Source organism: Notechis scutatus, chromosome 5 (genome assembly GCF_049901735.1).
Source record: "Notechis scutatus isolate UNSWTSFEM ecotype Mainland chromosome 5, rNotScu1.2, whole genome shotgun sequence".
In the NCBI taxonomy this organism is placed as follows: Eukaryota; Metazoa; Chordata; class Lepidosauria; order Squamata; family Elapidae; genus Notechis; species Notechis scutatus.
Window position 1 is genome coordinate 101,793,626 of NC_142013.1, and position 26,808 is coordinate 101,820,433.

The window sequence follows — 26,808 nt, forward strand, 5'->3', positions numbered from 1 at the left end:
TGTGCAGTGGGACTCTTCTGGGCAACCTCTCGCATGCTGGCAGAAATGGCTCTGCATGCCACTTCCGGTATGCATGTGACAGGATTGCCATCATGGGTATAAGCCAGTGATCCCCAACCTTTTTTATGCCGCGGCCCGGTATCCTCAACCTTTTTTATGGCGCGGCCCGGTACCGGCATCAGCTGGGTGCTGCCATCTTGTTTTGATGAAAAAGTGCTTCCGGTGAGCTTTCTACCCGGAAAAGCTCACCGGAAGCACTTTTTCATCAAAACAAGATGGCAGTGCCCAGCAAACCAGCGGCCCGGTAGGACTTGTTCCATGGACCAGTACCGGTCCGCGGACTGGTGGTTGGGGACCCCTGGTATAAGCTATCTAACCATTTCATTTTTGGATCCACTTTGAAATTATTCCATTTCCTTTGCTCCCCCCACCTCCTGCTTCCTATCCCACCGACATTTTCCTGGGGGTAGAAATCAAATCAGAGGTTTCAGAAAATGATAGCTAATTTATCTCCCAACCTTGACAGTCCTTTGAGGCAGGCAAATCAGGAAACAAACACCACAAGAAATATTAGAATCCTATACGTTATTGATATAAAGATAAAGGTTTCCCTGTCCGCTGAACCTGACTCTAAGGCATGGTGCCTATCTCCATTTCTTGGCTGAGAGAGCCAATATTGTCCGAAGACAATTTCCATGGTCATGTGGCCAGCATGGCTATACATCAAAGGTACTGTTACCTTCCCACTGAAGTGATACCTATTTATCTACTCACGCTTGCATGCTTTTGAACTGCTAGGTAAGCAAGAGCTGAGGCAAGGAGCAGGAGCTAATCCCATTGAACGTGAAATTTTCGGGGGAAAGACATTTATCCTTTCTTGGATAAAAAGCAAAACGTCTTCAAAGGAAAAAACAAGAAAGTCATGGGGGCAAAAAGCTCCTTTGGGACAATCCTGACCTGGATGACTGAGAATCTCTGCAGACTTTCATTTAACAATTGTCTCACTTAGCAACAGGTATACATTCTAGTGACCTGCATATTCCTTTTCATCTAGCCCATTTAAATCAGATCCATTGATCTCCACACGGCAGGCCAACGACCACTTACAGAGTCTAGCGAAGGAACCTTCCCACACATTGACATCTGTCAGGAACAAAGTATAGAATGACACCCACCATTTCGGTTAATCTCTAGTGGCAAGTATCTAATTGCATGGAAAAATTAACCTTTTCCATGGCAGTTGCGTGGAGCGATTGGCCCCTCACCTACATATTACTGTGTCTCCTCTGGGGACCTCTGGCTTCAAAAGCCTTGGATTTAGTGCTTAGTGGACGCTTCAAGTTATTGAATGAAAGATCCATCACTACAAAAACAATCTACCCATCCTTAAAACTGCTGGTTTCCAAGTCCATCATTTGTCTATTATACCAGTTACAAGGCAAGCTGCTATGTACTTGGGGAAAAAAATCTATGTCGATTTCTTTAAAACTAAGATTCATTACTCTGACCTCAAAGTTCCTCATTTTTTTTTTAAAAAAAGAAAAGCCTTTACTAAAACTTTTGTTTTTTTTATCAAGTATATTCTGCAAGCATGGAATATACAGCAATGGAGAAATAAGACATGGATTTTTGTTTTCAAAGAAGCAATTGATTATGGTTTTAGATTGCTCTTTCGGGGGAAAGACATTTATCCTTAATATAAATTTTATTCCAGTAATGCAAATGGCATGTATTATCCCTTCCCATCTCTGTTACATTCTCAAAACAGCTGTTTAAAGTCACTTGGTAAGTATGGGAGTTGTATCAGGATCTAACTGAATCTTCAATCATCAGCTCCCCCAAAAGTGATTTCATGAATTTGTTTGGATTCCAAGAATGGAATCCAGACAAGTAAGGTGCCTTATTTATTTAGGTATTGCAAAAACATAATCTCTTCAGCTGTTGTAGCCAAGCCTGTAAGTCTCTAAGATCTGCTTTTCTATTCACTGCATGCAGAGGCACTGGGAGAACAATTGAGGCAATGTGATTGAAACACTGTACTTAACTGGGGCTTATTTTAGGGGTAGGGCTTATATTAAAAGCATCCTGAAAAATCATGCTGTATGTATGTAACTTTATTGTTGTTGTTGTAGTAGTAGTAGTTGTAGTTGTAGTTATAGTTCTTCTTCTTCTTCTTCTTCTTCTTCTTCTTCTTCTTCTTCTTCTTCTTCTTCTTCTTCTTCTTCTTCTTCTTCTTCTTCTTCTTCTTCTTCTTCTTCTTCTTCTTCTTCTTCTTCTCCTCCTCCTCCTCCTCCTCCTCCTCCTCCTCCTCCTCCTCCCCCCTCCTCCTCCTCCACCATCACCACCAAAACTAGCAGGTTTCCATACTACCCATGTTTTCCCCAAAATAAAACTGGGTCTTATATTAATTTTTGCTCCAAAAGATGCATTAGGGCTTATTTTCTTATTAGGTCTTATTTTGGGGGAAATATGATACTAAATGCATCCATCTGGCCAACTATCTTGACTGGGGCTTATTTTAGGGGTAGGGCTTATATTAAAAGCATCCTGAAAAATCATGCTAGGGCTTATTTTCCAGTTGGGTCTTATTTTCAGGGAAACAGGATACCTGCCAGTACCGGAAATTTTTGGAAGGGATCTACACCTTGCATGGCATTTATCAAACTCTCTGTTTAAATGGGGCAGATTATCCTCCTCTGAATGAGACTGTGATGCCACCCAGCAGATACTAGATCGTATAGCAGCGACTTGTCATCTGAGCTAATACAAGAAGAAAAGCAGACTTCCTTCTTCTTCCCCCTACCATGCTTAATCGGATAAAAGGTCTCGACATTAAAATATAGAACACCTTTTATTTTATGAACTAACGTATTTCAAAATGCAACTTGCAACACAATGTGTAACTCCTTGACTTTTTTCCTTTGCATCTTACAAAAACTGATCTATGTCTCCATCTTATGTGTATCCCATCCCTATGTGTTCCTTTCTTTCCTGCTGTTTTCATGCCATACCCTAAATCAATCAATCAATCAATTTTGAACTGAGATAGAAATTAGGAACTAGAAAATTACTATTATGTAAGAAAATTGATCCAGATAATACATTGTTCAGAAAGCACGTATGTATGTAAGGAGAAAATAAACTGTATAAATAAACTGTTAAAAAAAACTTTGAAGTGAGACTGAAATGGGTGGCAGATTTAACAGAGGACTTTGAAGCCTAAGTCACTTCCATTCTTTATCAAGTTCAATTCATTCCTGGACAAATAAAATACCATATTATTTTTATTTGAGGGATGGGTTGCTGTTCTTTTGCCAACAATATTTAGAACAAGCAGAACACACATTCTCTGACTGTATTTAGTATTGCACCCTTATTTAAAAATGTAAATGGTTCTAGTTTTTCTTTAGTGTCACTTGCAGTAAGACTAATACACACCAATTCCCAAGTAGGAGTAGGTTATTTGTTTCATAAATCTAAGAAAGGCTTTTAAAGATGCTTATGGTTAAATAATGGTAAACACAAGTTTCAGAAGAAGGTTTTAACCAAAGAAGTTCTTCTGGAATTATATAACACAGAATGTTGTCAAGTTAATTTTTAAAAAGAACATCCATAAATATTTCTGCCTTTTCCACTAGCATATCATCACTTCACTGCTTTTTAAATTAGCATGAATTATCTAATACAATCAAATAACTTTTTTTTAATAAAAATTTTATTTGGTTTTTCACAAAACATAATACAAGTAAAATTTCTTTTTTTGAGAATAACATTGTCCTGGGTTTTCACTTCATACAGACACAAATTCAATTTCATATTCATCTTTGTGTTCTATTCCATATCTTATTACTATTTTATTTTCTCAATAATTTTTCCCTTCCCTTAGTTTTCTCAATCTTACTTTTAATTATCTCATTCTTTCTAAATTCAATCATCATATATACATATAATATACATATATACATATATACATATATACATATATACATATATACATATATACATATATATATATATATATATATATATATATATATATATATTTCTGAGGTTCCGGATGTATGTGATCTTGTTAGTTTTCGTGAATACCCATGCCACTAGGCTGTGTTGGCTTAGTGCCAGTGCAGCAGTAATCACTGCTTGCACTGGCACAAGCAGCAGCATGGCAGGATAATGCTATACTTGATCTACAGAGGCCAATAACAAAGATCCATATATATATATATATATATATATATATATATATATATATATATCTTTTCTAAGTTTCAATACCTTTCTAGTCATCATATTTATACTTTTGTCTGTCCTGTTTCAATTTCATATTTTCTTTTCTCATTAAACGAAATTTTCCCCTGTAGTTACTAACTGGAGTATGACACCTTTGTATCTTTAATTTTTATCCATTCAACTCTTATTTAAACTTCAATTTATGCCTTTACAATTATAACATTCAATATAACACATAACTTCCAATTGAATTCTGCTTGGTACATTCTTAAAATATGCACTAAGTTCTTAAAGAGAAAATATATATATAACAATAGTAAATAAAATACTTATTCTATTCCAATTCAGCTCTATCATTGTTAGTTATAATCTTTAACATCTTTAACATTCCTTTTCAATAGGATATCATACTTCTAGGAACACTTATAATATTTCCATAATTTTTTCATGTTTCTTTCATATTCCTCTTCACTTAAATTTTTATAACACATTTATAATAATTAAAATGTTCCCCTCCTTTCCTAATTTCATTCTCTCATTCTCTTTATTTCACTTATTTATTAAACATTCCATTCCATTACAATGAGTATTTTATATATTATTTTAATCACATATTTCATATTTTCAAAGTTCATTTCTATTTCTAATATAACAATACTTCTTATGTACCCTTGCAGAATCCCCCTTTCAATTAAGTTTTCACCCATTATCTCTGTGTCTTGTATGTTTTCCCTGTCTCTCTATGTCCTGATTCTGTCCTTTATAATTTCTTTTCCTTTTCCTCTTCTTCTCCCTTCCCTTTTTGACCCCTTCTCTCTCTAATTCTGATTCTCTCTTCTGTAATCCTCTCTTCTGTTTCTTCCTAATGTTATAATTACTTTTCAAGCTATTCTTTTTTGGGGGGTTTTTTTTTTTTGGATCTTAAATTTTTCATTCTATTTCCCCCCTTTCCTGTCTTTTCCCCACATAGAAATACTTGGTCATTGAAGATGGCTTCTTCTTTGTCCCATCCTTCTTGTTCTACAGGCATTTCTTGTTGTTCCTCATAGTTCAGGATCTCCATTTCTAAAAATTGAAATACGAAGCCAAAAGAACCTCTTCCTTCTTGTGCATCTTCTTTCTGTTTTTTAAGTTCCATTCTCAAATCTTCCAAGAGTGATACCATTTTAAAAACTTTTAAACAACCACCTGATTAATTATAGTCCTTTAGATCCAATAGCCAAAAATCCAAGAATCACCAAGTAATCCAAATAATTCAAAGCTGTTTCTTCTTGCTTCTTTTTTCTACTTTCTCTTCCTGGGGTTCTCTTATCTTGTTACAAAGTTTCAGTTAAAATGTATCTTTTAGGAATCTTGGTAAAGTTTCACTGTTAATTCCTTTCACTTCCAGGTGATCTCCTCCCTTTTTCCAGATCCCACCCTTTTGTTTTTTTCCTTCTTTTAAATGTTTTTGAGAATCCAGAAATCTTTATTATCCCTTTGACATTTTATTTTCACCTTAAATACCTGTTAATGTCAAAGTGGATTTTTGCCGATTTCTTGCTTAAATCTCTTAGTTGTCAATATAGGGAAGAAAAGAAAAAAACCCAAATCCTTTCCCTTCCCTCTCTCATTCGCAACTTCAAAATCTTCTTTGGGAACAATGTTGTTCTTTATAATTCAAATTCCAGGGTACCTTGTATTGTTGTTTTTCCAGTTCGACCCAGTCAGTCAAAAACTTTCTCTTCTTATCTTCCTCCTGCACATTCTTTTCCGGTCGAGTTCTTCTTTGAGGTGGCCATTTCTGACCACCGCTGCAACCGCCTTCGGGAAAGGGAGTAATGGCCAGCTGGGGAGGAGAGATGTGGCTCTCCTCGACCCTGCTGACAGTCTCCCCCCTCTTCACCACCTTTACGGGGTGGCTTAGCCCCGAAACCAGCCAGCTCGGAGCACTCCAGCAGCGAGCACAGATCGAAACTGCGCACAATAGCAAATTTCGGTCTGTCGCCGAAGAAGCTCAAACCAGAAGTTCCCACAATCAAATAACTTGTTTGTACTGTGGAGGAAGATGTTGTGGGTTTTCATCTTTTTGTTTAAATGAAAAATAGTCTTCTCAGAATTTGGTAGAATATTTTGCTAGGAAATATATCTGTATTTAATGATGTAATTCAAATCCATATAGATCACACACACACACACACACACACACACACACACACACTGGATTAAATAATTGCCAAAAGTTTTATTTGATGGACAGTTTAGAATTTGTGGACATACGGAAACAGAAAAATGGTAATTTAAGCTATACATGGACATAGATTCTTTTCAAGACTAGGATACAAGCTGTCCTCAGAAACTCCAGGAAAATGATTTATCTTCCGTCCTTGAAGGTTTAGGACTGCTGCATCACATTGCAATTACAGGATTGCAACTTGGGTTCTTGGCATACTTATGACTGCTTGCCAAACATCCTGCAATCGCGTGATTGTCATTTACATTCTTCTCCGCTGGCTTCCCCAGAAAGTCAATGGGGAAGCTGGAGTGGAAGGCTACAAGCTGCTGCCACCTGTACAAGGATTTCCCCATCCCTTCATGTGGGGTGTATGTGTGTGTGTGTGTGTTAATCTTATGGTGAAGCTAGAGAAAGGAAGAACTTCAGGATGCAAGCTTCTTTGCTACAGCCCTGCACTGGAGTTTTCCTACCCATGCACTGCAGGTTGTTTTTTTTAACAGATTAACAGAGTTGGAAGGCATCTTCCAGTCCAACCCACTACTCTAGCAGGAGACCCTACACCATTCCTGACAAATGGCAGACCAGTCTCTTCTTGAAAGCTTTCAGTGGTGAAGCTGCCACAACTTCTGAAGGCAAGTTGTTCCACTGGTTGATTGTTCTCCCTGTCCGAAAATGTCTCTTTATTTCTAGGTTGAATCACTCCTTAACCAATTTCCACTCATTATTCCTTGTCTGGTCTTTGGGTACTTTGGAAAATAGCTTGACCCCTTCCTCTCTGTGGTAACCCCTCAAATATTAGAAGACTGCTATCAAGTCTCCACTTGTCCTTCTCTTCACTAGACTAGCCATGCCCAGTTCCTGCAACCGTTCTTCATATGTTTTAGCCTTCAATCCCCTAATCATCTTGGTTGCTCTTCTCTGCACTCTTTCTAGAGTCTCAACATCTTTTTTTATAGCATGGTGACCAAAACTGGATGCAGTATTCTAGGTGTGGCCTGACTAAGGCTTTATAGAGTGGTATTAGTACGTCCCTTGATCTTGATTGCATTCCTCTGTTAATGCAACTTAGGCATTGCATTGGCTTTTTGGGCTGCTGCCGCACACTGTTAGTTCATATTTAATTGGTTGTCCACTAAGACTCCAAGATCCCTATCACAGTTACTGCTATGTAACTGTGTTACAGAAATTCCCCCAACCCTGCACTGCAGGTCTCATGGTTGTCCCAAAGATGCTTTTTCAAGAGACAACTGGACTTTCTGGTTTTTCTTTGAAGACATTTTGTTTCTCATCCAAGAAGCTTCTTCAGCTTCTTGGATAAGAAGCAAAATATCTTCAAAGAAAAAACAAGAAAAGTCCAGTTGCCTCTTGAAAAAGCACCTTTGGGACAACCATGATCTGGATGACTGAGAATTTCCATAGATATTATTTGACTAATACTATCATTTCTCATTTATTACTGAATCAGGAACAAGGTATGGCAAAGTCCCAAGATATGATTGCTATTTGGAACCGTACCATTCTTATGTTGTGCAACATTCTCCAGGCTTGTGTTTCCAAGTACTGTATATCTTTGCATGCTGAAAGAGTAAAAACGTTTGTACTTTTTCAAATGGGACCCCTGAGTTTTTCAAGTTTCCATTTCTGGTCTTCGGCTCTAAAGATTGTACATTTTTTCTTTCTTTCACACTCTTTCAGCCTGCAGCCCTGTAAACCAGCCATCGCTATACTCACTGGAGTAGCTGCACAGTAATTCTATAAAACAAAATCATGCTAGCCAAGCAAATCGCCGTAAAGGAGAGGATGGTAGTTCTTGTTAAAGGTTTTGTCATGACGGCTGTGCCCTTTATTTATCTCTAGCACAACATGCTTATTCTGCCCCTATCTCCGATATTCACCCTGCAAATTTATGAGGCGCTATTAATCTTCTGCCCTGCTGACTATCTCCGTTGCAGAGTGTCAGCAGACTTTTGTACCTTGCTAATGTACAAAGGGCTCCTTATGAGTAATATCAGCATTTTGCCTTTTAATTGCACATATAATTTTTAGGGCTTACAGCTAATAAGGGAATTGGGGCCGTAGTTCATCATTGTCTTGAATGGTACTCCAGAGGGGCTGGAACAGGAGAAGCCCAGCGAAGAATATCCCTGGACTGATTCCAGCAATAGTTCAGCTCATTACAGACACAACATTCAGCCAAAAGCATATATATATTTTCTTAAGTTTTTGTGGGTATTTATATGTATGGCATTCAGCTTTGTTCGGGTATTTTCCCACGTCATTATAGTTGTGCTTTTAAAGTTGTAGCAATGTTTCGGCAGAATCTCATCTGCCATCATCAGGCTTCTGTATTGTTTTCATCTGTGAGTCAGACTTTCACAGCCGTTTCTGTTTTAATTTTAGGGCTAGCTTACTGCTGTGCCAGAATGTTTTTTTCTTCATCCTGATTGGTTGGGAGTCTTGGTCTGTGTTTATTGGTCTTGGAGTTTGCTGTGTTCTGCTTGATTGGTGTTTCTAATATCTTCTGTCTGTTTTGTGGCTTTTTTGTGTGTCTTGATTGGCTGGCAACATTGTGTTCCTGTATTGGAGGCTTTTAGTGCAGCTTGGCTCTGAGTAAATGGATGGCTATCATTTGTTAGGAAGCTAGATTTTGTCTGGGTGCCTGGTTGGGATGTGTTTGAGCTGGAGGTATCAGGGGGGATCTGTTTGTGCCCAGGTGTTTGCCTGGCTAGTGGTGTGGAGATTTTTTTGTTTGTGAGTGCAGGCTTCCAAATAATTGACAGTCTGGTGGATTCATCTCTTCTATTCATACTGTTAGGTCTTTTATCAATTTCTATGGCTTCTCTGATGATTCTGTGGCTGAGGTTTTCTATAGTGGCTAGGGTTTTGGTGCCACTGAAGTCGATGCTATGACCTGTGGCTTTCATATGTTGGACTAGTGAGGAAGTGTGTTCCAGTTTTTTTTACTGCATTCTTGTGTTCTTCAAGGTGGGTACTTATCCTTCTATTGGTTTGTCCTATGTATATGGCAGGGCATGATGCACAGTGTACTTCATATATGCCTTGGTTTTCCAGGTCAATTTTACCTTTGGGGTTTCTTAGGATGGCTGCTATTTTTTTGTCTGTTTTGAAGGCAGTCTTGATGTGATGCCTGCGTACTAGCTTCCTAATAAACAATTGTCAGCCATTCACAAGAAACCAAGCTGCACTAAAAAAAAAAACCAATACACAAAACACAACGTTGCCAGCTAATCAAGAACACAGCAACTCGAAGACCAATAAACACAGACCTAGACTCTCAGCCAATCAGGATGAAGAAAAAAACCATTCAAATAAAGCACGAAGCCAGCATCAAATTCAAACAGAAACAGCTGCTAAAGCCTGATACACACAATTAGGAAAAAACCCAATACACAAGCCTGCGAATGGCAGAGGAGATTCTGCCGAAACGTCACTATAACTTTAAAAGCACAACTATAAAGACATGGGAAAATACCCAAAGAAGCCTAAATACCATACATATAAATACCTGCGAAAACATAAGAAAACATATACATATACATACATATATACATATATTATAAAACTTCTCATGCTTGCAATACAAGAAATATTCTAAGGTGAATAGGAGGGAGCTCCTATATCCAGTGAAGGGATGCAGATGTTGCTTGCCTGCTGTCCCACAAGTTTTTAATACAATTGGTGGAACTGAAATTACTCTTATATTAAAACACTTATCTTAAATGGATAAAAGGAAGCCCACGCAGAGCTGCTAGAGAAACAGAAAGTAAGCAAGAAAAAAAACAATAACCCTCACATATCACAAAAGGTCTGTTAATTTTTTTTAGCAGGCTATTACCATTCATGGTCATAGAAGTAACTTTTCAAGAATAAGTAATAAAATATACACATATGCCCCTGTCTCTAAATGTCAGGAGGTAAATGGCTTCACACTTTTCACACTTTTTTTTTCCAGATTAGATTGGGAAAACCAAAATGAGGAGAAATAGCAGGAAGAGGATAAAGCACCAAGAAAGCAACAAACCTCCATGCTGTCACCGAGAAAATTGCTGTACATGCCTGTGTCTGTGAGGTCACCAGAGGGTTAAGTGTGACAATTCTTCACTTTGAAATGAATTTCCAAATCTACACTGCCCCTCTTTAATGGCTTCATTTTACTTTAAGACCATAGTTGTGACACAGGTCTTCATTTCTTGTTTTGATATTGTTTTATTTTAGATACTGTCAACTGCCACCTTATGCTTGCTTGTGCTTCACCGTAGTTACAGACTGTCTTGAACTCTGGAGAGGGAGGATGAAGGAGAAAATGCTTCGGGGAGGACTTCCGGTTTGAGCTTCTTCAGCGACAGACCGAAACCTTGTCTCTGCGAGGCTTCGATCTGTGTTCGCTGCTGGAGCGCCCCAAGCCAGCTGGTTTCGGGGCTAAGCCACCCCGTAGAGATGGTGAAGAAAGGGGAGACTGCCTGCAGGGTTGAGGAGAGCTGCATCTCTCCTCCCCAGTTGGCCATTACTCCCTTTCCCCAAGGCGGTTGCAGTGGTGGTCAGAAATGGCCACCACAAAGAAGAACTCAACCGGAAAAGAATGTGCAGGAGGAAGATAAGAAGAGAAAGTTTTGGCTGACCGGGTCAAACAGCAAAAGCAACAAATAAGGTACCCTGGAATTGAAACTATTAAAAAACAATAACATTGTTCCTAAGAAGATTTTTAAGCTTTGAAGGAGAGAGAAAAGGGAAAAGATTTGGGTTTTTTTTTCTCCTTTTCCTATACTGACAGCTAAGAGACTTAAGCAAGAAATTGGGGAAAAAAATCCACTTTGACATCAATAGGCATTTAATGCTGAAAATAAAAAAATCAAAGGGATAATAAAGATTTCTGGATAATTAAAAGCTTTTGAAAACAGGAAAGGAGAGAAAAAGAATAAAAGGGTAGGATCTGGAAGGGAGGAGACAAGGGGGTAAAAAGGGGAGGAAGAAGATAAGAGGGAAGAAAGAAAGGAAAAGAAGTTATAAAGGACAGAAGCAAAATATAGAGAAACTGGGCCTATTTAGAGATAATGGGTGAAAACTTAATGGAAAAAGGGATTCTGCAAAGGTACATAAGATAGTATGGTTATATTAGAAACAAATAATTTAAGAAAATATGAAACAATGTATGATTAAAATGTCTGATAAAATAGCTATCATAATTCAGTGAAATGCTTGTCAATAAATAAATGTAACAAAAGGTATATTTAATGATTTAAAAAACATATGTGAAGAGAAATAAGGGAAAAATTAATTATGGAGATTATATGTGTTTTTAAGGAAGTATGATATTTAATTGAAAAGAAGTGTTAAAGATGTTAAGATTTTAATGATTATTAATGATAGAACTGAACTGGAATGGAATGAGGTTTATAATTACATATATTTACAAACTTTTTTTTAAAGAATATAGTGTGTATTATAAGAATGTACCAAGCAGAATTTGATTGGAAGTTATATATTATGTATTATATTGAAGGTCATAACCTTAAGGTATATATTGAAGTTTAAATAAGAGTTGAATGGATGTAATTAAAAGATATAAAGGTGTCATACTCCAATTAGTAACTACAGGAGAAAATTTGTTTAATGAGAAAAGATAATATGAAATTGAAACAGAACAGACAAAAGTATAAATATAATGATTTGAATTGAGATGAGATAATCAAAATAAAATTGAGAAAATTAAAAGAGGGGGAAAACTATATAGAAAATGTGAAATAGTATAAGATATGGAATAGAACACAAAAAGGAGCATGAAATTGAGTTTTGTGTCTGTATAAAGAAGTTCAACCTGGGACCATGCTATTTTCAAAAAAGATGTTTTATTTGTATTTTGTATGTGTGAAAACCCAAATAAAACTTTATTTAAAAAAAAGAAAAGAAAATGCTTCGGAAAACGAAAGTAATTGCTGTATCTCCTCAAGATGCTGCCTCAAGGTCACCAACCTGCACTTGAACTGATCGTTAGGAAAACATTTTGGTTATACTGGGAGGAGCAATGAGAAGTAGTTAAAGGAGGGAAGAATAGAACTTAGGGATTTTGGCATGCAATTCTCAGTTCTGGCTTTGCAATACTGAAATACACTTGATCTCTAATAATAAACTATGCCTTTCTTAACAAATGGAGTCAAGAAGAGTTTCTGTTTAGAAGTTTAAGTTATGGCAGGTCCGACAGATACGGAAAATTTTTTTTTCATCCTCTTCTCATTTCTTTCAATGCTGATTTGCTGTCTGACTTTAAATTTATCTCAGGGTGCATTCCTATATCTAGCTTTGATCAGGAAACAGTACCCCTTAACCCAGCTTTTTGAGTTAGTTGAGGTTTGATGGCTGGATTTACACAATATATGAATCCTGATTGATTATGAACTTGGTTAGGTTCCTCTTTTGCTAGCTGAGGATATTGTGCAACTAAGCCTATGTGATTAATGTATGGTGCTGTGGAGTTAATGGGCTTAGTGAGTTGTGTAGACACACTTGATCATTTCCATGTCATTCTTTCATATTTATAAGATGTAAGTTTCTGTCATCTCTGAAATGGCAGAGCTTGGCTTTTAATCTCTTCTTTGAAGTCATTTGGAATTTCAAGAAGATGAAAAAAAATCTTTGTAAGCAAACACCACTTCTTTCTCTCATATATACACACACAAACACACATACACATACATACACTGGGGGGGGGGGAGAGGGACAAAGAGAGAGAAAGAGAGAGAGAAAGAGCATGAAATATTTCTCACAACAATTGTATAAAGTTGTAGTTGTTTTCTTGTGTTCTCCATCCCTAATCACATTATGAAACAGAGGGAGATCAATCTCCATTCCTAAATCTAGCATAGATCAATAAAGTCTACTCTGGAGAACTATTTAATGTATCACACTTTTAGCTGATGTGCAAGAAAAATTTCACCTCGGGATTAATCTGCCTTCTTCTCAAAATTTCAGGGACCTTCCACACCGTTGTTTTCAAGCCACTACAAGTTACGAGTTCATAATAATTATTAGTAATAATGTGTGGCTTACAAGCACTTTGTGACAAGGTCTCCATAACACACTGACATAGTCTGAAAGAGACACACTGGTACTGTAGCTGATAAACTATTAGCCTAGATTACTTTTAATAAGAATTGGGCATTTGATTTTAGAAATATTTAACTTTGCCTTAAAAGAAAGGATAAAGTCGTCATTAAAATATCCCCTTTTTTGAGGTTGGTGGCATGGAAAGATAAAGATAATTTCATTTTTCAATTTGAAAAACTGGAAATAAACACACACACACACACATACACACACACACACACATATATATATTTCTTAAGTTTTCGGGGGTACTTACATGTATGGTATTCAGCTTTGCTCGGGTATTTTCCCACGTCATTGTAGTTGTGTTTTTAAAGTTGTAGCAACGTTTCGGCAGAATCTCATCTGCCATCATCAGGCATCAGAAGCCTGATGATGGCAGATGAGATTCTGCCGAAACGTTGCTACAACTTTAAAAGCACAACTACAATGACGTGGGAAAATACCCGAGCAAAGCTGAATAATATATATCTTGAGCAATTGTAACTAAACTTGGTACACAGATTACTTACTCTCTGGAAACAAATACAGTGGGGTAAGATACCCCAAACACCCCTCGGGGTGTGTGTTCTGTTAAGATACAGCCTGTTGGATTCTACTCCAAATGGATTCTACTGTACTGCCTTCACATGGATTCTACTGTACAGCGCTGTGGAGTTGCCATGGTAACGGCTTCACAGTACTCCACAAGGGGGCTCTCTCTGGTAAGGGGGAAAATCCAACATTAGAAATTACATTTGTTCCAGGTCGCCAGAATCAGGGCTTTTCCTGTGTAATACAGGATTAGGATAAATAAATACCCGGGCAATACTGGGTTATTGGCTAATTAGATATAAATAACTACGTTAATGGTAAATGAAAAGCATTCTGACTTTTTAAGAGAAGCAAAAACAGAAATTATTATGTTAGGAGGCAGACATTCAGGAAAGAAAGCTAGCATCTGAGCGGAATATAGGGAGGTAAAAAGGTTTGTTTCTTCTTCATGTATTAAAGAGAAAAGGAGGGAAGAGACAGAAGGGAAGTTCAAAAGCAATGTTAGAAAGTATTACTCCACAGAAAGAGTAGTGGAAGCTTGGAACCAACTTCAGGCGGAGGTAATGGGTCAATTATTGGTAACTGAGTTTAAGCATGCTTGGGATAAATACCTGTCCATCATCTGACAAAATATAGATAAGTAAATAAATACATTAAAAGGGAAAAAAACCAAGGGCAGACCTAATCAACCACTAGGTATTTTTCTGGCATCAGGTTTCTAATTTTCTACGTAAAAACAGAACAGTGACATTTCTAAGACTAATGCAAATTAATGCAGACAATGTATTTAACAAGGAAAATAAATATATGTCTGTTAGGACAGTGGTCCTCAACCTTTGTGGCTTGGTGGCCCGGCTGGGAGATGAGAGAAGGGAACAGGGTTCTCTGAGTGATGGGCTGGCAGTTACACACATGCGCACACAGCTTGACAGCAAGTTGAACTGCACATGCATGTTCGTGCCCGCCAGCCCACCTCTCATGCAAGTTAAGCTGCACGCATGTGCGTGCTGGCCCACCTATCACGTGGCCCGGTTCTGAATAGAGGGGTGACTCCACATTAAGAGATCAACTGAAGAGTTAAATAATATATATCTAAGCCTTAGATACTAAGGTATCTGGATATAACAATTGTCAATAACAAAGACAAAAACTCTAGATGGTGGATATTGCGGTACCTGGAGACAAGCAGAATACTGTAGGAGAAAAAGAACTGGAGAAAAGCAGAAAATACAAAGACTTGCAAATAGAAATAGAATGCCTGGGGCAAAAGAAAACAAAGATCATACCAATAGTAATAGGCACCTTGGGTGCAATTCCAAAAGATCTGAAAGACCACTTGAACAATACCGGCATTGACAAAATCACTACCAGTCAATTGCAAAAGACAGCATTACTTGGAATAGCTTATATTCTGTGACAATCCTTTTAATACTGTCAAATAACAACATTGCCTATCCTGGATTCTTGCGAAGGTCTCAATAGGTAGACAGAAGTGTCAAATCCAGTCAAACTGTTCCACTGATTAATTGTTCAATCAGGAAATTTGTCCTTATTTTTAGGTTGATGCTCTTCTTGATTAGTTTTCATCCATTGATTCTTGTTCTGCCTTCTGGTACTTTGGAGAATAAGTGACAGCCCCTCAAATATTGGAAGACTGCTATCATGTCTTCTCTAATCCTTCTTTTCATTAGACTAGCCCTAGCCAGTTCCCGCAACTGTTCTTCATATGTTTTAATGTTCATCTTTGTTGTTCTTCTCTGTATTCTTTCTAGAACAAGGGTCCTCAAACTTGGCAAGTTTAAGACTTGTGGACTTGAACTCCCAGAATCCCTGAGCTAAAATGACTAGATGAGGAATTCTGGGAGTTGAAGTCCACAAATCTTAAAGCTGTCAAGTTTGAAGACCCCTGTTCTAGAGTCTCGATATCTTTTTTATATCATGGCAATACAGTATTCCAAGTGTAGTCTTACCAAGACATTATAAAGTGGTACTAACACTTCAGGTGATCTTGATTCTATGGGAATGTGGAAAGGGTTATTATTTTACAATGTCTTTGCTACAGAGAAATGTAACAGTGCACAATAGCTATTAGCAATGGGGAAAGTACAATCTTGGCTCGATATTCCAACAATATCCATCTAGCTATTAACAGTAGGGAAGGAGCAGTTCTTTGAAAAATGGATGCTTTTAATTCCTTTCCCCTCAAACTTCATTACACTAAATTGGCTGTGAAGGGGTGGTTAAAGATCTTCATCCAGTAATCCACTATAGTGGCAATTTTAACTGGGAATATGAGGAATGCTTTAAAAATTTCTCCATCTCTTCCTAGGGTCTCAGTGTAATGGAAATGGCTGTTTTCTGATCCCTGAAGAGGTAACAGTTAGTTGTATTAACATTTTTGGCAGTACTTGTGGTGTCACAAGAATGTGAAAAGCAGGCAAGGAGAGAGGGAGGTTCTCGACATCTGTGAGAAAGGAAGTTTCAAAGTCTGAGTGTAGCAAAGAGGCTTTAGTATGTCCAGACCTTTCAAATAGTCATATTACTCAAAAAGGATTTTTCTCTCTGTAAATGTTTCAAACATATTCTAATTAATAGTCATGTATTCTGGTAACTCCTAACCTTCACCAGTAGAAACCTCTTTTTTCATTCATGTAACTGAAAAGAGGGAGGGGACATTGAGGACAAGGCACTAAAACTTTAAAACTGAGTGGGGGAACATGTCATCATTCTAATTAAAAACAAAATGGCCTTCAAGACCTCCAGTACCTTATATTTCTTTAATCTCAAAATAGCTTATTAAAAACAATTATTATTATTTTTTCCCTTCCTCTGCTGGCAGCAATGAACTGCGCCTTCATTATTTCAGGCTTTCTGGGTCTTTTTGGAAAAATAGTTGTAAGTACTGCACACAGTAGGATTATCAAACACACTTGTACCAAAGCAAGATTATATTAATTAGGGTTGTCTGTGCACTTCTACCCTGTAATATAGACTCCATCCTCTGGCACTCAGCTCATTAATTTCAAAAATGCACGCTACTAAAACTCTTATCTTGGTGGGTTTTTTTTTTTACTTAATTAAATTATGAAGATGAAACTTAATAAAATCAGAGATTTTTAAATGACATTCAGGGTACTGCTACAATTAAGAGATCAAATATTCATAGTCTGTGGGTACTCAAGTGAGCAAGAACATTTACGACTGATTTTATTTTTGACTACTTTTTTCCTTGACTGGACACTTTTTCAGATTCAATAACATTATAGTTTGTAAGGAGGACAATTTTCCAGGTGATGATCTGAGTAGCAGAAATTAATTCAGGCAGATTCTTGGGATCCTTTTAGACACAGTGAAGATGTGGGCTCTACTCTAGCACGACGCATGTGTGAGGCAACCAGGAAGCAAGTAGTTTGATGTGCTATTGCTTGGTAAATAAAGAGCAGCAGAAGTCAACTCTCTACTTGAGTTGTCGATAAATGGGATTTCAAGTCTATTTAAAATACCAAGAGTATGTAGCCCTACATAGAACTTCAGATAATGTCAATTAGTGGAACATCACAAGAAAGACCTTCTACAATAGGGGTGTCCAACCTTGGCAACTTTAAGACTTGTGGACTTCAACTCCCAGATTCCTCAGCCAGCAAAGCTGGGAATCTGGGAGTTAAGTCCACAAGTCTTAAAGTTGCCAAGGTTGGACACCCTGTTCTACAAGATGTCCCAAAGTTCCTGTTGAAAAGACAACTGGACATTCTTGGTCTGTTTGATTGAGTTGGGAGTCGTAACATGATGTAGAAGGCTAAATGCCTCTAGATTCTCAATTATCCAGGTCATGGTTGTCTCAAAGGTGCTTTTTCCAAAAGGCAACCAGACTTTCTTGGTTTTTTTTCCTTGGAAATGTTTCACTTCTCATCCAAGAAGCTTCTTTACACTGTAGAGTCTCCTTTCGTCTCAAGAAGGCATCCCTGGGAATGTAAATGTAAAAGTAGTAGTAGCAACAAGATTCACCTGACCGACATTTTGTCACTCTTAACTAGTTACTATTTAATGGAAAATAAATGGAAGGTACCTTACACTATACATTTTTATTTTTATTTTATTTATTTTATTTTGTCAAGGGATTACGAGATAACAGGTATAAGTATAAACATAGTTATGAAGACATGAAATGGATACATATAAGAAAAATAAAAAGAAACAATAGGACAGAAACTGTAGGCACATTGGTGTACTTATGCACGCCCCCTACAGACCTCTTAGGAAAGGGGTGAGGTCAATAGTAGACAATCTACAGTTAAAGTTTTTGGGGTTTGGGGAAGAAACTACAGTCAGGTAGAGTATTCCAGACATTGACCACTCTGTTGCTGAAGTCGTATTTCCTGCAATCAAGTTTGGTGAGGTTTACCTTGAGTTTGTATGTATTGTGTGCTCTTGTATTGTTATGGTTGAAGCTGAAGTATTCATTGACAGGTAGGACATTACAATGTATAATTTTATGTACTATACTTATATCAGACCGAAGGCGGAGTAGTTCTAGGATGTCTAGGTCTAGAATTTCAAGTCTGGTGGCATAAGGTATTCTGCAACGAGTAGAGGAGTGGAGAACTCTTCTTGTGAAATATTTATGGACTTTCTCAACTGTAAATGGATTGATTCATCCTTCCAATAAACAATGAATAGGTGTTACTGCTAATCAACCACCAAAATTATTCTGTTTAAAAGATGCAAAGACTTGGATTCCACCTAACCTGATTTATGTACATTGTTTCTTGCACTACAGTGATTTATCTCTATTTTATAGAAAATAATAAGAGTTGATGATCCAAACTCTGTCAAGGATCTTGGAGTACTCATCTCTAATGATCTAAGTGCTAGAGCCCACTGTAACTACATAGCCAAAAAGGCATTAAGAGTTGTTAACCTAATCTTACATAGCTTTTTCTCTGTTAATATTACACTAACTAGAGCATACAAAACATTTGCTAGACCAATACATGAATATACCGTATATACTCGAGTATAAGCCGAGTTTTTCAGCCCATTTTTTGTGCTGAAAAAATCCCCCTCGGCTTATACTCGAGTCAGATTCCCCTCTGAAAAAAAAATGGTGTGGAGCTCCGGGCATCTCCCTACATCTCCGCTCAGGTGTCCGGCTGAGCCCCAGCCCGTCGGGAGTTGCTGCCGCCAGTGCGGCTCCGGTCCCGCGTTGCCTTGGGAAGGGTGGGGCAAAACCAGGAGCCGCTGAGCCTGAGCCTCCAGTGCCGCTGCTGCTGCTGCTGTTGCAAAGCGCTGCCGCGGCTCTTCCTTTTTGCCTTTCCCTTCCCGAGGCGACGCGGGACTGGGGCCGCGCCGGCGGTAGCGACTCCTGACTCAGGGGGCCTCCGAGGGAGGGGAAGAGAGTGACTCCTGCCTCCCGCTGTCATCATCATCTTCTTCTTTTGGGTTAGTGAATCAATTAAACCTTTCATGATAGTGAGATCGTTTCCCAAATTAATTATTTTTATTTTTGAAATTTACCAGTAGCTGCTGCATTTCCCACCCTCGGCTTATACTCGAGTCAATAAGTTTTCCCAGTTTTTTTGTGTAAAATTAGGTGCCTCGGCTTATATTCGGGTCGACTTATACTCGAGTATATATGGTAGCTCATCAGTCTGGAACCCACATTACGTATCTGATATTAACACAGTTGAGAAAGTCCAGAAATATTTCACAAGAAGAGTTCTCCACTCCTCTACTCGTTGCAGAATACCTTATGCCACCAGACTTGAAATTCTAGACCTAGAAAACCTAGAACTATGCCACCTTCGGTCCGATCTAAGTATAGTATATAATATCATACATTGCAATGTCCTACCTGTCAATGAATACTTCAGCTTCAACCATAACAACACTAGAGCAAACAATAGATATAAACTCAAGGTTAATCGCACCAAACTTGATTGCAGGAAATACGACTTCAGCAACAGAGTGGTCAATGTCTGGAATACTCTACCTGACTCTGTGGTTTCTTCCCCAAACCCCAAAAACTTTAACCGTAGACTGTCTACTATTGACCTCACCCCTTTCCTAAGAGGTCTGTAGGGGGCGTGCATAAGCGCACCAATGTGCCTACCGTCCCTGTCCTATTGTTTCTTTTTATTTTTCTTATATGTATCCATGTATTTATAACTATGTTTTTTACTTATACCTATTATCTTGTAAGCAATTGACAAACCAAAAAATAAATAAAAATAAATAAAAATAAATAAAAATAATAATAAGAGGCAAGTAATATAAATTGTCAACATACAGCACAGAGGCATAAGGTAATAGATTTTTTCTGGATCTTTTTAATGACCCCATAATTCCTTACATTGGGGTGGAGTCGGGGCAACTGAATGGCACTGAGTGTTTACTGGCCGGATGCCCTTCCTGTTGCCAATGCGGAGTTCGCAGCAGATAATATCTCTTTGTGCCCAGAGGGAGAAATATCTGCCTCTACTAGGATCGAATTTGCTGCCTCCTGCTTATGAGGCAAGAACTCCACCTCTAGACCACTGCACCACTCACATAAGGTAATAGTTATTGCATCCTAATAAGAATAATACTTTTTTATATGATTATTTGGCTGGATCTAAAGAGTCATCTGAAAAAATGTCCACCCATTAAAAAGGTGTTGGAAAGGAAGAATATATTTCACGTATCCTCACTTCCATCCCTTATAGTTTAGAAAATGTTTCCTGTAGAACCAGAAAACTACTAAGGTAGTTAAGGTAGTTGGTAGTTCTCAACTTGCTACAACAATTGAGCCCAACTTTTCTGTTGCTAAGCAAGATAGTTGTTAAGTGAGTTTTGACCCATTTTACAACCTTTCAGGCCACAAGTGTGGAGTGAATCACTGCAGTTGCTAAGTGAGTAACATGATTGTTAAGTGAGTCTGGCTTCCCCATTCGCTTTGCTTGTCAGAAGGTCACAAAAGATGATCACACAACTCCAGGACCCTGCAACCATCGTAAGTGTAAGTCAGTTTCCAAACGTCTGAATTTTGATCACATGACTATGGGGATGCTCAAACAGTCGTAAGTGTGAAAAACAGTCATAAGTCACTTTTTTCAGTGTCGTTGCAACTTTGAATGGTCATTTAACAAATGGTTGTAAGTCAAAGAATATCTGTGTATAGGTAGGGCAGAAAAATCACACAAAATAATTTCTTCCATTATTTCCATTTGTAGAAGTTACTGTTAGGATAGAATAGAATTCTTTTATTGGCCAAGTGCGATTGGACACACAAGGAATTTGTCTTGGTGCAAATACTCTCAGTGTACATAAAAGAAAAGAAACATTTGTCAAGAATCAAGAATCATAACGCACAACAATAGCCATAGGGTACAATAAGCAATCAAATCATACTAAGAAACAGTCCATATAAATCGTAAGGATACAAGTGACAAAGTGACAGTCATACAGTCACAAGTGGGAGGGGATGGGCGATAAGGAGTGATGACAAGATTAATAGTATCACAAGTAGAAGAACATTGGGGGGGGGGGCATCATGAAATGCTAGTCTTTGAGGCTGCAGTATAACAATCAGCAGTCTTGAAATGCTCCCCAAAATGGTTCCCAAATCATTTATTTAATGAATTTTTAGCTGGCAAAAGAACACAAGTAAAATGAGTAGAAGTAAGAATGGAGCCAAAGAAAATCACCGATGGTTAATCTCAAGCCAGTGGAGGACTCCGTACATCCAAAATACTTTTCAAAAATGCAACAGGACACATTCTTTTTGAAAATCATAGAATGACCCACAAATAAAGGAAATACTGACATTGTCTTGAGAAGTCAGTTTAATAAGTTTAAAAATTAAAACAGTCTACTAATTGATAAAAGAATCCCAGGATGGTCTAAAAATATTTTTTGCTATCTTTTAAAGCACCGATGGGGCAGTGTTGGGATTCACATTTTTTTACTACCAGTTCTGTGGGCGTGGCTTGGTGGGCATGGTGTGGCTTGGTGGGCGTGGCTTGGTGGGCATGGGAAGGATACTGCAAAATTCCCATTCTTTCCCCATCCCACTAACCTGCTTTCCAGCTCTGTCAGGGCAACAAAAGAAGACCAGCCGATCAGCTGGGACTCAGGAAGCAGAGAATAGATGGGGGTGAGGCCAGTCAGAGGCGGCATTTGCTGGTTCTCCAAACTACTCAAAATTTCCGCTACCGGTTCTCCAGAACCTTTCAGAACCTGTTGAATGATTATCAGCCTTCTTCCTACAGAACCCCTTGACACACACTAGTATGATAGCTGTAACAGCATCATTAACCACTATCACAAATATGTGAATCATTGCAGATTGTGGGGCAGAAAAGCAATGTTATAGTTTATCCCTTGAATAGTTGAAGGAAATAATGTGCACATTATGTGCACATAATGTGTGGAGTTGTTCTCCAATCACTACTCAACAGCCTATGTTGCAATAAGGACTGTAGGCATCCCATGAGAAGGCTGGCTGAAAATTAAATTGAGGTACTTCTGGGAATTGAAGTCCACCAGTTATAAAAGGGCCATCATTCCCCAACCCTCCGCTAAAGTTTATTTTCTATTTCAAACCTATGCAAAATTGTTCTTCACAGTTAGCACCTAATTTAAAACACAGACATACTGTCATCCCTGCCACCAATTGGACCTGTTATCAATTTATAACCATATATGTGGGTCATTGCTCTCACATGGATCGGACCATGACAATTGAGCACATGGTGACTGACTTAGTTATAATCTATTCATTTCAAGCTGGTCCGCAGAGGATTCAGAGAAACAATACCAAGGTGCCACCAAGATGGCCAACCAGTGCTCTTTAAAGACAATTTAAGGAACCAGCCTATAGATGTTCCGCCCTTCCCTTATGGTTTCCCTCTCACGCCATTCTAATCCCATTGTGACTTGATTATTTCATAGCAAAGTGCTCCACAGAGGCCTGTAATTGGCACACCAGTTCAAGTTAGATTGCTGTGTGTTTAGGAAAGCAGAGGTCATTTTACATGTGCAGTACCAGTCATTAAGAAAAGAAGGTCAGCATCGGAGGCCTATTTTTCCTCCTCATTATTACAAGAGGGATATGGATGCTGCATGATGGAAAGGTTGCGTTCAGAGGAAAGCTTACGGTGGCTTGTTTGAAGAAGTCGATTCTCATTGTACACATACAAGCAATAAGGAAGGTTTTCTCCTGACTTCCTTTGACCAACTGATAACATTCAAAACACTGAGAACCTTCACCATTTGCATTCTGTTAAAGCAAGGATGAGAAATCAGCAACCCTCCAGGCTCACGCGAAGTCTAGTCCAATTTGAAACCTCTGCTCAGCCCTCTACAATGCACTCAGGCCTATAGAAAGAGATTTCTTTGAATATTTATTAGTAGCTCCGGTTGGTAGTTATGCTGTTGGTTTGAGCTCTGAGCTTGGCGATTTGGTGGCAAACGTTTTGTCCCCTTCGAGGGGACATCTTTAATCCAAAGCGCACTGAAGAGATGAAACTCGTGGTTTCAACTTTAGATGTGATCCTGACAAAGTTATTGTTGGCCTTGCAGGGGAAACCAGATAGGAATCACAACCAAATGAGCTAATTCTACTTTGTTGTAAAACTTCATTGATGAAATCTTACAAGGAGGAAACTAGAATTCCCCCTCCCGTCTCCTTTACTGCCCAAGAAACTAGGGAGGGTCTCTTTTGAGCCTCTTGCCCCCCACCCACTATTTAGCTGTGGGCTGTGCTATCTCTTATCTGACCATTCTCTTGAGTCACTTCACCCAGTCGCCTTCCCACATACCATTACAGTCATGCACAAATGCTCTGTCCTACACATCGGTAAAAAAAAAAATCTATATACCAAATACAATCTAGGCGGATATGATCTTGTTGATGACTCTCACTTTGTCAAGGACCTTGGAGCTCTCATATTGAATGACCTAAGCACCAAAGCTCACTGCAACAGTATTGCCAAAAAGGCTTTAAGAGTTGTAAATTTAATTTTATGAAGCTTCTCTTCTGGTAATACAGTTTTGCTAACTAGGGCATTCAAAACCTTTGCTAGACCAATACTTGAATTCAGCTCTGCTGTCTGGAATCCGCACTGTATATCTGACATAAATACGATTGAGCGAGTCTAGAAGTATTTTACCAGAAGAGTACTACATTCCTCTGTTCACAACAGAATACCCTACACCACCAGACTTGAGATTCTTGGCTTAGACAACCTTGAACTATGCTGACTAAGATTAGACTTAAGCATAGTACATAAAATCATATGTTACAACATCTTACCAGTTAATGAATATTTCAGCTTTAACAACAACACTGGAGCGCACAACAGATATCAACTAAATGTAAACCACTCCAAACTCGATTCCAGGAAGTATGATTTTAGCAACAGAGTGGTCAATGTCTGGGACTCACTACCTGATTCTGTTGTCACCTGCTCAAACCCCCACTCCTTTACCCTCAACTAACCTCTGTTGACCTCACCCCATTCCTAAGAGGTCTGTAAGGGGCATGCATAAGCGCACAATCGTGCCTACCGTCCCTGTCCTATTGTCCCCAATTATTAGTTCCTATTTCTTGTATTTAAACTTATGTTTATTCTTGTTTCTGTTATATTGTAAGCTTTTGACAAATAAATAAAAATAAAATAAATAAATAAACTGTGAACTTTCTTTGACTTCAATTGACGTGATGGAATGTAGTAAGGAGGCGGATTCTCAGGAGGGAGGGCAGGCATTTCAGAGGAATAAGAGACAACTCCTTCCAGATATTATGTGTGAGAGAAAGAGGGTGAAGACAGACATTCTCTAACAGTTCACAGAGAATATTGTACAGCATGGTAGATAAAGACAATATAATCTTCAGTCTGTCAAGATTTTGTCCATAGGTGGGGAAAAATAAGGAATTCAGATTGGAAGAATCATTGTTGGTTTTGGGGCCTGACATTTGAAAATAGTCAATCTTTAATCTTTCCACTAAGAGGGACATAAAAGCATTTTACTTTTGTTGTATTTCATATTTTTGTAGTCCTGCAGCAATGGCAAATAGTCTGAAGTGGAAATAATGCATGCAAGTATCTGTTTGCTGGGAAATTAGCTGGAATTGTTTTTTTTCTCTACTCAGAAAAAAGAGAGAATTAATCTATTCCAGTTCACCAAAGAGCTGCAGTGAATTTCCCCAGATTCATACAAAGTTCTTCTGATGACTCCAAGACATGGATTTATCCCGCGGATCTCTTCTCTTATTACTTACACAATGGAAATTAGAAATTCAATATATTATGAAGAATAAAACAGGGCAGAAGAATAATCTAGTCATGTAAACTGGGACATACATCTAGTTGCCGTACATATTACACGGCTCCAATTTTTGAATTTGGGGGAGAAAGAAAGACAGAATTAGAGTGGTCCTTATTTGAAAGAACTGTTCTCCACCTCAGCTATTCTAATTTAAAATAACTGCAAAGTTTTAGCTTTCTGCTCCAAACAATTCAAAATATTATCTTGAATGCCATCGGGGAAAATAATAATATTAAGGTTTGACTTGAAACTAGATACAAGTAATACAAATGCTGGAAAAGCAAAAATCAACGTGATTAATATTGCAGAGCCTGTTCTAATGGAAACTATTATTTATCTTTGCCCATGAAATATTTTGCCATTCCTCCTGAAATGCATCATCAAAAAGGAAGAGGGAGAGGACTAGAGCTCAATTTTCATTAATGCCTAAAATTCTACTTCCTTGCTCACCCTTGTCTGAAGAGTAGTTTGGACTGCATTTCCCATCATTCTTGATTACTGAACATCCTAAGATCATATGGAATTGGCAATACAAAACATCTGGAGCACCTACCAGTCCCTTGCACAGCTTGACCTTGACTTGAACACTGGATTCTTTTTAATAAAATGAAATTCAACGTAGATCAAAGTAAGGTTTTAACTTAGGCAAGAAAAATCAACTGTATAGCACTATAGCGATAGCACTTAGACTTATATATCGCTTCACAATGCTTTACAGTCCTCTCTAAGCGGTTTACAGAGTCAGCATATTGCCCCCAACAATATGGGTCCTCATTTTACTGATCTCAGAAGGATGGAAGGCTGAGTCAACCTTGAGCCAGTAAGAATCAAACTGCTGGCAGCCGAGAATCAGCAGAAGTAGCCTGCAGGACTGCACTCTACCCACTGCACCACCATGGCTCTTATAGGTATGGACTAGCTGTAACTTGGTTTACTGTCAGTAACTGTGAGAGGGATCTTGGAGTCCTAGTGGACAATCACTTAAATATAACATAACAACGAGCGGCTATTCCCCTGTGACAGAGCTGAGGTTGAAACTGTGGAGCATGTCCTTTTATATTGCCCTATGTATAATGCAGGCAGATCTAAGTTACTGTCTCTCCTTGAAACAGACCCTTCTAGACCCAAAGTTAGTAATTTGTTCTTATGTGTCTAGGGGATGGTTCCTCATACATCACTTCTCAGGTTTCCAATTTTTTTTTAAGAGCTGTAACCATCAGTGGAGAACGCTATAATTCCCCTTAGTCAAGTTTTTGGTGACCAATTGTTCATGATTAATTTCCCCACATTCTTCTTTTGTTGTACTTGTGTTTTGGTCTGTGATTGCAAATAAAGTATTATTATTATAAGATAGCAGTATGCGGCAGCAGCCAAAAAAACAATGCAATCCGAGACCACAT